This window comes from Eurosta solidaginis, chromosome 3 (assembly GCF_040869045.1).
Source record: "Eurosta solidaginis isolate ZX-2024a chromosome 3, ASM4086904v1, whole genome shotgun sequence".
In the NCBI taxonomy this organism is placed as follows: domain Eukaryota; kingdom Metazoa; phylum Arthropoda; class Insecta; order Diptera; family Tephritidae; genus Eurosta; species Eurosta solidaginis.
In genome coordinates this window covers 107,888,347-107,901,736 of record NC_090321.1, presented here as the reverse complement: position 1 = coordinate 107,901,736, position 13,390 = coordinate 107,888,347, and the positions used below count along the sequence as shown (strand labels likewise).

The 13,390-nt window shown below is 37.0% G+C and overlaps 1 protein-coding gene and 1 pseudogene across 7 annotated transcripts in view; both read right to left on the bottom strand.

The window, feature by feature from the left end:
* LOC137244225 (lysosome membrane protein 2) overlaps positions 1–13,390 on the bottom strand; it is a 913,474-nt gene that overhangs the window by 201,047 nt on the left and 699,037 nt on the right. The gene's annotated exons all lie outside the window — the stretch shown is intronic.
* On the bottom strand, positions 3,184–5,084 carry LOC137244227 (zinc finger protein 574-like; annotated as a pseudogene).

Here is a 13,390-nt window from a genome sequence, read left to right as displayed (position 1 = left end):
GTGCGAGTCTACCGGAGGGCGATCCTACATCTTATTTTTCTTTTTTTCGCACCTCCGGTCTCGTACCGAGTCTGCCGGAGGGGGAATCCTACACCTAGCTACTTGTGGGCAATGGGGAAAGGGAGCTAGAGACACGAGGACGCATGAGAGCTTACCAAAAGCTCGCAAACAAAAAGCAATTTTTTTCTATGGTTTTTAACAACACTAACCGTGGCCCCCTGAACAAATAATCCAAATTCAATCACCCCCCAGAGCGAGGATACCAGAACAACCCTAATGCAGATCGCCCATCTGCCACCAAGCACTTATTTTAATTTTGCAAAATAAACCCCACAATTCACTCGCTCACCCAGAGCGAGGACACCAGAAACAATCCCATTCACTCGTTATCCCATAACGAGGACATCATAAAAGCCTACCGCAGAAGGGCGAACCGATCTGCCACAGAGTCTAAGGGCTTTCGGCCCTTTGTATATTTTAAACTTCCAAAATTCAACACCCATTCACGCGCCTCGAACGAGGACGCCAGACCCAGGACGCAGATCTACTATCTGCCAGAGAACATAAATGCACTCGGACAAAAGCACGAGGCCAACAGAATTTTTTTACTTAATGAGTAGGGACAGCCATATTCTAAATATGGGTTAACCTCGGTTTACAGAACTTTGCGGAAACCATGGAATCGTGGACCTTCGTAAACCTATGAACCATGGTCCATTTCGCCTACCTTACTGAGAGTGAGCGCTTGGGCTCTGAGGTTTCGGGTAGCAACATCGTTTTAGATTGATAAATTGCGCCGCCTCTTATTTAGTATAGAAAATTTCACCACATGGGGTTTTTAACATGGCCTAAGCCAAAACAAAATTCATCGTTCAACGGCAAAAACCTCGACTAGTAAATGATTCGCGTAAAGCAAAAGGAATCCATATCGTTGGTAACTAGTGGAGATACCATAACGAAATGCACTCAATGACCATGTTGAATGATTGCTCGGAACCTTCGTCTCTATTTAAGAATTTGGGGAAGAGGTTGTATTTGGAAATTAACGGTTCACGGACACGAGCTTTCCGAAACGGGTGAATACTCTTTGTTTAGCGGGATCGCACAAAAGTTGGACTCTTCTGCCCAAGTTAAGGCCGGAATCTAAAGTTCTAAGACAATAAGCCATTTTCTTTTTGTTTTTGTTTTGGTCAGTTCATTGCGGCTGCTGAGTGGCGTATCACCCCATGCCGGCTACATCTTCAAATCATGCTATCTCAAAGTCAGAAATTTCCCAATACAGGATTTGTCTCCAAACCGCCCTATATTAGAGTGAGATTGAAGAACACTTAACCCCGGTATGCTTTTCATTAACTCCCTCCTGTGACAAAAATGCTTTGAACTTATGCTCGTAGGGGGAGTTTTGGCAACATAGTGCATTTATGAATAAAATTCTAACGTACGGCATTCTTCAAACAATTTCGGGAAGGAATGACCAAAACAGCATGACTTTGTCAATTCACGAAATCTTTAGTAGAAACGGAATTATTTCCCCAAAAAACCTTTGGCATTTACAAATTTATTATCATTACTAATATACTACCAGAGATACTTGTCTACTACAATTTCACAGATTGTTCCTCAAAGCACAAACCTCTAGTATTGAATCAAACTCACCCACTCATTCTCTGCCACAAAATCAGCAATAAAATTAGCAATATCATCACCTCATCATCCCATAAGAACCACGTCCAAATCTAAAAGCATTTTTCGATTAAAAAAGTAATGTATCGTCGGGAGAAAAATGTACCTTAAATGTGATTATTCTTAAATAATCATTTAGGATTCACTTTACGAAACGCTTTATTCACAATTGATATCACTGTCAGAGTGAGCTTTAATTGTTTGGGAGTGATTCACAGGCATTTTCAGATCATGGTCATGAACATATTTTAATCGTTTTTGGTAGAGATGTATGAATGATTGTCGGATTGGATTATCATGTATTTATTCTTCATACCTCAAAAAAAAAAAAAAATAAGATCTTCAATGGACAGTTAAATTCTAACAAGTATAATATTCATTATTCACTCAACAGATATAATCAGAAAAGATTCAGAAAGCTGAATGAAAAATTATTAAAAATTGTTGATCCCCCAAAGTAACCACATTTAATTCGAATATGATTCCACAGTATGATTGAAAAACTATATTCAATTTTTTGATCACCTAAGTATTCATATTTGATTATCTCTTTTGTTCAATTGTATGACAACTCATTATTCAGTCAGAAAGAGTAACCAGCTTGTATGGATAGGTGGAAAATTTCGGAATTGTGGTAAAGCTTGACACATCGTCGATTGATTCAACAGAGAGTAGGCGATATTTGTAAATAAAATTGATATATCAGACAGTAATTGCTAATATCCGCTTCTGTATTCAGTTATAGAGGTCCTTTTTTTCCGCCATCCTTACTTGTGGCTACAAGCCGCAAGAAGGGGCTCAGCGTATGATTGCGCAAGAATCGGTACCACCAAATCCAAATATACCACAAGGCTATTATCCTAACGGCGCACTTGATGCCTATCAAGGCACTGCAACTATTCACAACAACAAAAATGCATGCTTTCAAAACCTTGCAAAAGGACCCATAAGCCGGTAAATTGGCAGAAACCACGAAAAAATAACAAGTAACTTTATGAACCGAAAAGTTTTAGTCGGTTAAAAATATTGGAAAAACCAAAGATTGTTTATGCATATTAATTATTTATTTAATTGATTCTTACCACCAATTACATTCACGTCCTTAATCATTGTCCACGCCCTGCGATTGCAGTATCTCCAGACTAATATAATCGGGTGTGCCAACAGCGCTGCTCGACATCACCCAACCATTCGGTTCCATACGCCTACATGTACCAATTCCGGTCAGTTTTAAATGGCCACGACGATCGAGTAGCACCTTCTCTGGTTTCACATCACGATGCGCAAAACCCATATAATGTATGGTGTCAAGTGCGAGTACAACTTCCATTGTTAAAATATGGCCCATTCTTCTGGTATTGCTTACCTGGATATAGGCAAAACGTCGGTGCGCCGCCATACAGGTGCATATCCGGACTCGGCGATCCTAGTTATTGTTTCGCTATCGGGGCTATGATATTAAGTTATGTATCTACCCAGAATTAAAAATTTATTATTTACCTTAGGGCGTTTGTTCAAAAGCGAACAAATTTATTTTGGTGTAAGATACACATCATCGCGTACTGGAATCACCGTCCGTAGCCAGTTTAATTAATTTTCTTCATCCCCTCACAAATCACAGCTTTTCAGACGTATTTTGTTGGGTGTAGTATAGGCTTCCATAATTAACGCATATGCAAAACACTACGTGACACATTTAAATATATTTTTAGAGCCTTTCTGATTTAAATCTGATAAACCGACTTTATTTCTAGTTATTTCCATGTGCACGTTGTTGGTTCATCGCCTTGAATGGTCGAGTGTGGATTTTGAGCAGTTTTTATTATTTTTCCTTTATTCGTCGACTTTGATGTTTTTAATCTCGTTCCAGCACTTCAACTGATTTGGTGTTTGATTGTGTTCTTATTAATTCCACCATGGGCTTATGTTCATACATTTCGATAACACTGACACTTACGTTTTTAAAAAAGGGGTGTATCCGCTTCATACTTTCACTCCAAAAGCTTTAAGAGCATAGCACCAACCACATTGTTAATTATGAAAGCGCCCCCGAAACAAACAAAAATTGTAGCACCCAGAACGATTAAGTTGTTATTGAAACGCTTATGCGCTATTAAGGACTCAACTGCTTAATATATATTATATATATCTATTGTTATTACAAATCATTTAGTGGTTCCTTAAATAGCGAAAATTCCTCCCACAACAACGTACCTAGCCATTGCTATGCAGATTTCTCATTTGCTAAGTCCATTTTTGTTATGAAACGTCTCTGGCAATAAGAACACGGAACAACACTGCGTTTGCCGACATCTTTCATTAGATGCTCGTCCAGCCTATCTTTAAAACGAAAAAAAAGGGATAACCACAATGGGGGAAAATATACAGTGTCCTTTTGTGAACTGTTTCATTATGGTATTTCCATTCATCATAAACTTTAAAGTATTCATTACAATTGATGCAATGGTAACTTGTAGTAGTTTGCTCTGTATGTGTAGTGATGAAGTGACGCCTTAATGTAAAAGTTCGTGTAACCGATTGCTCACATAGTGGATCAGGACATTTGAAGTTACGTGGCCAATATCGTTGTTGGATATGCTCCAGTAGATGTATTTCGCACACATACGCCTATTCAGACTCATTGCATAAAGATCGCTTATCTTTGGGCATTATTTTGTGAACGAGTTCAATGTGACGATAAAGAGTGGGCTTCCAAGAGAAACGCTGGGTACAATGCAAGCGAAAATGTTGGGGTCATATACTCCATTCACTGTGCGCCTCTGTCCTGTTTACTTGTCTTCGTGCTGAAGTTGCACTCCTCACAATTGAAGATTACCACAATCGCAGGGTCTCCATCTTTCATACGCTTCGCTGATGGCTCACTTTGTGGTGATATCGTAACGCCTTCTTCCTTTTAGAATCGATCGAGCCTACTGTATGATGTCCTGGTGCTGGATTTAGTTCGGTATCGCAATTGTGAGGCATTTATGTGCTCGTCACTTTTTTCATGAACATTAGAATGCATGTTTAATGTCTGCCTTTGCAAGAGGTTTTAACTGTGAACGTTGATATTGAAAGTTCTGTTCGGACTCTTGGCATTGGAATATAATGTTTTCAGCAACCAGAACAGATGCAGCACATTGTGAGAAAAATGGGCCTGTGGTTCATTAATTCATTGGAGATATTAACTCCCCGTTACTTATAACTTGTGGTTAATATTTCTTTTTCTTATACGTATAGATGGTAAAATCATCTGGACTTCGTTTAAAACAAATTATTTTCCTGAAAATAAAGAAAAAAATTGATTAACAATAATAAATAAAAGTATATTTATGTAAGTACCAAGTACAAAAATTTACCTACCATTTTTTCGTTCCTAAGAATCTTCAAACATGTACGATGGCCACGCGCCGTAGTAAAAGAATGATAAAACGGTTTAAATCATTCTGTTTATGTCCCATTTGTTTCAATTCTGTGGAATTTACATTATATACACGGGTGTGTATGAATGTTCATTTGTTTTGTCTTTTCCCGTTGGCATATTTGTAACAAACGTATGTACATAGGTATGTATGTATGCCTACTTGGTTCGGCACATCATATTAGTGTTGCACCAAAAGAGGCAACCGGGTACCGAAAACCGCAAGACATCACAATCGGGACTGACGCTTTTTCTATTTTTACCCAGGTGGGCGTCTCATGCAGTACCAACCAGTCATACACAACAAAGGAATTAAAAAAAAAAAAAGGGAAACCAAAACAAAGACAAACCTCTCCTTGCACAAAAAATTTAACATTTTTTTTACAAGGAAATTTTTTTTGTTTTTTTTTTTTTTTTTTACCCTTTCCGGATTTTGGGTACTGTTTTCTGGCTGGGGGGCAGGACTTGTTGTTTTTCAACAACAAATATCACAAAAGGTCATTATAAGAGCTCGGTGCAAAAACCATCCGAGTCCCGAAAGTAAAGAATCCCGACACGACAAAGTCCCGAAATTGGGAAAAGTCAACCTTTTCTACCGGCCTAGTGTGCTACTACCCCAGTGACCTAGTTTTTGTTTCAAGGGCAAGCAAATTCATATATGTATATATATATATTCGCACGCCACAAACTCACCATACTAGCTGTCAACTAACCAAGAAATACACGACAGGGTTGCATGCAATCTCAGAATGGTACGTGCAGATAGACCGCGTCGTGGGGAACGCATCGCCAATCTGCATGCAAGCACCAGCAGTTGCTACACCTTCGAGTTTGATTGCGATTTTCGCTATTCGCCATGAGCTGTCGCACAAAATTAAATCAATACCGTCGTTAGCCTCTACGGTTCGTTTTAAACTCGGTTTATTCATACATTTTAACGTAGGTTTGTTAATAAAACACCACGCGTATCACGAAAACAAGTAATTTTGCGCGGGTGGCTTGGAATCACGTCCGCTCCAACCTCCCACACACCGCAATCTTGCTGGTTTTTGTTGAAACACATAAGCTGCTCGAAATCACAGCACTAAATACTTTGCAAAATGCTCTCGTCACTCCACGTCATTTTACTAGTCATCTTACGGTGATAGGTTATATTCGTAGTCACATTTGCATGGGCGTGGGTAGGGTTTGTGACCAGGTGTTTTGTAGGGTAATAATATAATACCCAACTGACGAAATGCATGCGCTGCAGCGAAAACGCGCATCACCCAACCAACCTCACGGCCACTCGCCCTGGCACATCCATAAAAATGCCACAGTCGCCCTGAGAGCGACACGACACGTTATACGCTGGAACGGAGACCTCGGCCTCTTCGTCCAGCCCAGAAAAACCTCAACACCATCGAGTCTGGAACGGAGACCTCTGCCTCTTCGTCCAACCAACAAAAAAAACCGCAAATCTGGAATGGAGACCTCGGCCTCTCCATCCGGAACGACAACAACCAAAGAATAACAAAAAATGGTGCCACTCTGGAACGGAGACCTCGGCCTCTTCGTCCAGCCTTACTGCCCATCGACAATACACATATTACATTCTGAATTTCTATATTTAAGAATTATGCATAATTCAATGGCAAGAAATATTCACTTCACTGTTCATAACCGCTAATTCTTTCATCTTAGCTCAGGTGGCATGCTAAGCAAGTCGGAAGGGATTCCCGGCCATTTTTGCGTCGCAGACGAACTCTTCATTTAGATTAAGTTTAGTGTGTAAGTCTTATATTAATTTTTTTCTCGTTTCAGCGGAGGTCATTGGCGGAAAACGATGTTGCGTATCGCAAGGGGGGCCGGCATGTTTAGGCAGGATGCCTAACTTTTCCGCATCTGATTGCGACCCCCCCAATGCAACTCTGCAAATCGATACTCGATACTCGAATTAATTTGTAACCACCCACACCATCACCCTCATGCATGTGCCTGCATGTACATGCACATGTATGTGTGGTTTTTGTCAGCACTCATGCATATGCATGTCGGGGTTGATGTGTGGGTGCCTTTCCCCTCCAAAACGGAGGATTTTGCGGGCCAACGGTTGTGGCTTGCTATACAACCGGCCTCTTTGATTTCAACAGCCAACCAGCACGCATCTGCCGCCAACGATCTCCACTGTTTTCCAGAATATATTCAGGTAATATTGTAACCAGGTTATATATATATTCACATAATAAAGTTCACCCATTATAACGAGGAAAATCCTCCCGTGTTCTTCTTTCTTTTCTATTGAGTGAATCATCCATTGAGCGAGATCGACCCTTGTGCGCCTACCCACTGCCGGTTTACGACGCACTTAGGCCGAACATTGTTTGTCATGCGATTTATTGATGGGTGGCCACCAAAAACAGGATCGTCATGATATTTGTGAAGAATTTCTTTATCTTTATCGCTATTTGTCATATTTATAACCTCTGGTGTTAATTCTATTTTTAAGTTTCTGAGAACCTTGGGAGGTATCTATTTCTTTAAATTTGTTTACCGCAGTTTAATTATTTCTAAACAATTTGTCCTTTAAGGACAACTGTATCTTTACAAGTCCTAAATTGCCGACTTCTTGTGCGAGCCTGGTAAAAATTGTCCTAAGTCCATCTTATCCTCAACAGTTAGATTGCTTGTGTCTATAATGCTAAACAATTTCTTTCTTTTTTGAAATATAATTTCGGAGGATCGAAAACGAGCTCGACGTGTCTTTTTACTTCAAATTTTTTTGGCGCTTCATATATTATAGGGTTCTCTATGTGACTTTTATGTTCTTCATTTGTATTATTACTGGCTGGTTTTCTAGTCTCTGATCTTGTCGTGACTTTTAGTATTTTACACGCTTCCACTGACATTTCTTTTAGATTATTAATATATATTCTGGATAATTCGTCGCTAGGTAATTTTCTTTTCCTGCTATATACTCTACTTCAAAGTCATATTCTTCTAACACCCATCCAACTCTTGTTAATTTCTCTTCATCGAGAAAAGGTATGTCAAAGGTCTATGTCGGTCTTAATCAAAAATTTTCTGCCATAAACGTATGGTCTGAAGAAGGTTATGGCCCAATGAATTGCTGCTAATTCTTTTTCTATTGTAGCCTTATTTATTTCACCTTTTGTGAATGATCTTGAAGCATAGGCAATTGGTAATTGTTTGCCTTCGTATTCCTGACTCAGGACTGCGCCACAAGCATAACCACTAGATCCTGTTGTTATACAAAATTCTTTGTTGAAATCTGGATATTGCAAAATCTCTGGACTAATTAATACATCCTTTAGATAGACGAAAACATTTTGACATTCTTCCGTCCAGTCGAAGGAGACATTCCTTTTACAAAGCCTAGTTAATATTCTTGAATGTTCTGCGAAATTTGGTACAAATCTATAATAGTTGCATAAAGCTACGAACCGTTTAACTTCGTCGGCTGTTTTGGGGATTGGATAATTTTGAACTATTTCGAATTTACTTGGATCTGGTTGTATTCCTTTGCTTGTGCATTTATGACCTAGATAAGTTATTTCTTGACTGAAAAATAAGCATTTTATGGGATGTAATTTTAAATTGAGATTTCTACAGGTAGAGAACACGTCTCTTAAATTTTGCATCATATGCTTCTCCGAACAATACGAATGACCAAATCATCCATATACAAAAAAGCTTGAGAAGGTTTAAGCCCTGCAAATGCTAAAGTCATCATTATTTGAAATGAGCTACTTTCAATCCGTATGGTAATCTTTTAAAACCATATGTACAATCCTCTGCTGTATCATCCTGCGAAATTTCATCGATTTTTTATGCATTTTTTTTCATTTTCAAGGCTCCAAATAATTTTTTATATATTTTTTTTTTCGTGTCAATTGGCAAAAATCTATTGAAATAACAGATATTTCTGTTTTTTCTAGATTAATAGCGTAAACTTTAAAGCCGGATAAATATATTTTTAAATTTACGTAGTTTTTTTGTTTGTGTAAATTACACATAAGTAAAATTAATTTCTAATGATTTTTTGCTATATTTAGTAATATTAATTAAAATAATAACAATTTAATCTGAATTCAAATAAACAAAACTTGTTCCGAATCACCATCGAAAGTTTTGTACGAAATTATGTTGCCGTATATATACGTAAATATGTGAATACATAAATACGCATGCTTGCTAAATATATATATGTATGTACGCTACATACATATTCACACACGTGTTAGTACATGCTCTAGCGAAAATAAGAGCATGTAACGTTTGTTAAACCACATTGGCGTCGGTTTCAAGAACTTTATTTCAACTTTACAATTAAACTTTATACACATACATTAAACATTATACACTTTATTACTTTGTTTTATTAAACGCACTTTCATCTAATTTTATTTTTTATAATTTATTTAATTTATAGTTTTGAACTTCGCTGCGCGCCACTTTACTGCTTATTCTCAATTTCTTCTCTCGCATGTAGAGTTGCCACACGTGATTTTTTCGAACAAAACTTGTAGTATAAATGTTTGACATAACATTAAAATTTTTTATTTTTTTGAACATGCCTTATCGGAGCAGCACTCGATAAGCAAAGAAGACTGCAAACTAATTAAGACTGAATAATTAAGGTTAAATATTTTAGAATTTTTCATATACATATAAATAAAAATGTATCTGTAAATCGTGATATTGGCCCACTGTATTCGAGTCTCTTCTCAGCAGTAAAGTAAATTTGTTTGTTCCGTTTGTTGTTACATATCCATATGTATATTCTTAGCTTAAACTTTCGTTTTCTCTTTTCGTTGTTTTTGCAATGTATATATTTTAATGTTTTGGAAAAATTGACTGAAAGCTTTATTTTGTTTATACCTGTGACAATCGTTTAGTTGAAAGCTAGCAACTGATGATGACACCACGCGAGTGTCGAAACAATTGTTTTGCAATTAAAAATAACTTTAAACGACAAAAAGGTGTTTGATTTTATTTAGGTATAACATTTTAAATAGAGAACTTTTAAGCTATAGAAAAGTTAAGAATGAAGTCGCTGGAAGGTAATTCACCATTGGAATAACTATATATGTAATTCGGCAGGATTAATTCTCGTAACACTTGAAACGATTCCGAAACCACTCAAACTTTTATGCTGTCGGAAACATCAACATTAAAGAGGGATGTTTTTTATTATCTTATTAGATTCATTCGCGTGAGTTCAAATTCGTAAAAACTTGAACAAAATGTTACTAATTTTGGAAAAATTCTGATCGTTGAAACAAAACTTTTGCAACAAGAGGGCGCAATTTGCATTTCGCTTAGAGGAGGAGTTGCAAAATTGTACCCGATAAATAGGTGTCCCGGTATCGCATAATTTTTTGCAGTGTTATGCACATTAAACTCAAAAAAGGGTTTTTTGTTTGTTTTGTATTGATAACTGAAAAACTAGTTTTTTGTTGTTTTCCCAATTTGTGTGTTTTTCGATTTGTTGGTTTTCTTATTTTGGTGGTTTTTTTTTAACAAGTGGCACCATCGTCATAAGTACAAAGTAGAGAGCGCATTTTCTTTGAAATTTGCTCAAGCATTGACTGCTTTTCGCTGTTGAAATGACCTGTAAGATCAGTTGTGTTAACAGACAAATCAGTTAGATTGATTAGGAATCTGTCAATTTTACAGAATGTTGTTAACTTAAGTGCGACAATTTGGCTTCTGTTGAAATGACTAAACTAATTTGTTCGCTTGACAGAGAACTCGGTCGAATTAACCATAATTCGATCAATTTCACCGAATCTCCGTTAAGCCAAGAACAACAGAACAGATTTGTTGATTTTACTAGCACCATTTCTTTCAGTGCAGGACGTTCGTGTGGTAGGCGAAGCACGGTACACTATGATTCAATGGGAACGACCACTCACAAATGGTGGTCTCTATTTTAATTGAATGTCCGGTTACCTTACCACCCTTTCAACGAAACAAATTTCTCATCTCCACACAGATTAATATCCCGAAATTAAATATATTATCGCGGGAAATACATATTTAACTATATTCATATGCACTTAGAATATGCTCCCCCTCCCTTGGTATAGTTTTGTTTTAATTCGTTGATCTCACACATATCTATACACATACACATATATTCAAGGCGAATCAATACCAGGTGGCAGCACCGCGTCAGCTGATTGGAACTTTTTTATTTGCAAAAGATTGTATTATGTCAAACTCAAGGCGAATTCAAAATTTGTATTGTTTACATTTGAGTGTTTACTAATAATTGGTAATTTATATTTAAATGCTTTGGGTTTTTGTTAATAAAACGAGTGCATATTTACGTAAAAAAAAGTATAAGGCTTGTCTAAAATGGGAAAGTGCGTTATTTGCTTAAAAAAATTGAACAAGGGACTGGGCCGTTCTTCCAGGTGCCTGCCGACGACCAAAAACGTTTGTTGTGGGAAAGTAGCTGCCAAATGTACCTACGAAGAAAATATTTCATTTGCGCAGAAAATTTTTCGCGCACGGACATGATTTGCGGTGGAAGGAAGGCAAGATTACTGGCAAAAGCAATACCATTTCAGCCTTTGGCAAATGATACAAGCACTATTTGTACGCCGGCAACTCAAGCTTTACACTCCGATCCATTACAAAATGAGTAACTTGCCCTGTTACTTTCTAGTTGAAATGCATACAAAAATGCAATTATAATAAATATTGGTTTTAACTAGTTCCGGGCAGTTTTCCCAAATGGACTTTGTATGTACTGAGGACACTTCTTTGGCTACAGCAAATAAAGATGTCCAAACGCAAACAGCAAGAGAACTTGTAACGGACGCTGAAACCCAAACCCAGTAAGTGGCTGTAAAAAGGAATTATGAATTGAAGTTTAATGCAATATCTTCTAATATTTTAAAATATTCTTGAAACCTTTAAATTCAAGGAGCAGTACCCTAAATCAAAGCGTGACAACTATCGCGCATGGAAGCATTGTAGGTGGTAATACTGGCTGCGATAAAGAAAACTGTGATGGTATAGATGAAAGCATGCCTGCATCGCAAGAAATATTGAACACTATCGGCGACGTAGATGACCGCGGTATTTTGCAAGAGGACGCTTTGTCATACATCGCTGGCTATATGATTAAAAAGCTTAATTTGGAAGAACTTCGCGAGTTTGGACCTTCGTTTGGGTTTATAGACCAAACAAGCAAAGGATTTTTAAAAAAGCCGAATGCAAGTCTCCTACAGGGCGTGAAAACAATGGAGAAAATATTTAACAATATTGGCGCATTAGAAATTTCTGATTGTAAAAACCTACAAAGCGTTTAGTAGACAGTAGCGCGTAGGCTCAAGTACCCGAAAGCGTGAAACGGTAGTTCTTCAAATGCCGCAAGGCTAAAAAAAGGCTGATGGGGTTCAAAAAATTCTTCAAAATTAAGTTATAAAGTAAAGTATAGCTATTTACACCAACCATAATTATTTGTAATTGTATATGAATATATATTTTTTAATATTTTCTTTATTACAGCAGCCACATCATCTAAATATTAGCGCGGACATTTTTTATACACAAGCACCACCCAACACCGTAGTATATTTTAAGTATCAGATTTCGTGCTGAATATATATCGTCCCTAGAAATTTTTATGTATAAAAAAGGTATTTACAATAACCTCACAGTTGGAAGCAAAGTTGGAAAGCGACAAAGGTATGTTCTTGCTGTAGAGATGAGCCAACCAGCTATCAAATTCCTATTGTGTAAGCTAAATCGAGTTGTATGAACAGCACTCAATTCAAATCGAAATTTCCTCAATTTATTTTTCTGTTTGAACAAAGTATAAACGTAATGTGAGTATTTAAAAAGTTTTCTCAAGAAGTTTTCAAAACTTAGATTTTTTGTTTCCAAATCATTTAGAGCTAAGCGAAAATAATCAAAATATATATCGTCCCTCGAGATTTTTATGTATAAAAAATTTACAATAACCATACCGTTGGAAGGAAAGTTGGAAAGCGAGCAGAGTAAACGTAATGTGAATATTTAAAAAGTTTTCTCAAAAATTTTTCAAAACTTTGATTTTTTGTTTCCAAACAATTTAGAGCTAAGCGTAAAGTAATCAAAATATATATCGTCTCTCGAGATTTTTATGTATAAAAAATTTGCAATAACCATACCGTGGAAGGAAAGTTGGAAATCGAGCCGAGTAAACGTAATGTGAGTATTTAAAAAGTTTTCTCAAAAAGTTTTTAAACTTTGATTTTTTGTTAACGGCTCGTTGCTTTAAAGCTTATA